The sequence below is a fragment of the Piliocolobus tephrosceles genome, chromosome 5 (assembly GCF_002776525.5).
Source record: "Piliocolobus tephrosceles isolate RC106 chromosome 5, ASM277652v3, whole genome shotgun sequence".
NCBI classification, from domain to species: Eukaryota; Metazoa; Chordata; class Mammalia; order Primates; family Cercopithecidae; genus Piliocolobus; species Piliocolobus tephrosceles.
This window is the reverse complement of record NC_045438.1, coordinates 120,649,075-120,650,806: the sequence shown is the minus strand read 5'-3', so window position 1 is coordinate 120,650,806 and position 1,732 is coordinate 120,649,075. Positions and strand designations below refer to the sequence as shown.

Genomic DNA, 1,732 nt, shown 5'->3' with positions numbered 1-1,732 from the left:
AATCAGATAGGAATTGGCCTTTAGGAACACTTTTACTTGGAAAGTTACAACACTAATACAACAAGTCTTAACACATTTAACATTTGCTTGTTGAAAAGCAATGTCATAAAGTCAAATAAAATTAAACATGTTTTACTTTTTTTCTCACAAGAACATAAAAATTATGGAGGGGAACTTAACAGGGAATTTAAAAAAAGTAACACAAGTTTTCCTTTTAGTAGTCGTTGGGTAGCTGTGACAGAATAGTTTCACTTTTTTGTTTGTTTCTTTGAACTGGGGTTTTGGCTCAAAGTTTTGTTTGTTTCTAGTATCTGCTTCTGCCTCCCCCTCTATCAGATCGGCTTCCTCCATGGCCACCACCTCGTGGTGCTCTGCAGCTTGAACTGCTGTAGGAATCACTTGTAGAAGGGTACCACCTTTCCAAAGAAGCCAGAAGCCCTCTTTCTTGTCTGCCAAGCTAATCATGACCACTTGAGTAGAGATCACTTCAGCTGCTTGAGTAACTGTCTTGACTTCTACCATATCCGTCATGTGAGCTGCTGTAATCATGATAGGGGCTGCTTCCAACATAAAATGGTGGGGGCCCTTGTGTAGGTGGAGCACTATGTGAGTTATCATAACTCTCATATGACTCTCTGTAGGAACTTCCACTTGGATGATTTGAATAGTCATGATCACGATCATATCCATCGCTATCACTATAACCTCTTGATGGATGGTCATCACGTGAACTGGAATCACCATAATCATGGTAAGTATAATCTTGTGATGGTGGGGCGTACTCTCTTGTATCACGAGAACTTGGGTAATCTCTGCTTGAAGAGCTGTCTTTAGTAGAATACACATCATCTCTTGGGGACAAATAAACATCTCTACGAGAGGGCGGCAGTTCCCTTCGAGGTGGACCTCCGTAACTATCTCTCCCATGTGATAAAGGAGCTCTTTCTTCCATTCCACTGCTGCTGTGAACTGGTCCTGAAGGTGCAGATCTCTTAGGAGAAGGACCCGCACTTCTTGGTGATGGTTCTCTTTTTACTGGGAGTGGTTCCCTGGAAGAACTCGTGTTAAAATGCATGGAATATCCACCATCATCCATGTGTCCTCCCCATGAGGGAGGTTCCCTGGTTCCTCCACTTCCTCCTCTTCCACCTCTTAGACCTCTTGGAGGGCCTCTACTTCTTGGAAGTGGAGGTGGTCCACGTCTACCACTTTCAAATGATTTTTTGGTGGCTTATTCCACTTTGATGGCTTTTCCATCTAATAACTTTCCATTCATGTTTCTGGCTGCATCCTTAGCATCTGCTGGGCTTTCAAAGGTGACAAAAGCAAATCCTCTTGATTTGTTGGTTTCACCGTCTTTCATCAAGAGTACTTCCACTATTCACTATTCGTCCGTATTTGCCAAATGGTGCTTCAAGCGCCTTCTCATTTGTTTCCATATTAAGCCCAACAATGAAGAACTTTCCTGGACAATCTGCTACAACCATTTTCTAAAAATTAATCAATTTCTTTTTTTGCTGGTGAGTCAGAGGAGTGACAATGGGTTCAAGTTCCAGTGAGCGCACCAACAGTGACTTCCTACCAGCTCAACACCAGTGGCAGCTGCCAGGTCTGAGGACCAAATCTTGAAGCCATTAACACTACTGTGCAACCAATATGCATACATTTTAAACCTTGTTTTTCTTATGTAATTTGTCTTTTTTCTCTGGCTACTGTTGAGATTTTCTCTATC

At 42.3% G+C, this 1,732-nt stretch overlaps 1 pseudogene; it reads right to left on the bottom strand.

Annotated features, from left to right (window-relative positions):
• Positions 1-304: 304 nt before the first annotated feature.
• Positions 305-1,487, bottom strand: LOC111542889 (annotated as a pseudogene).
• Between the last annotated feature and the right edge of the window lie 245 nt (positions 1,488-1,732).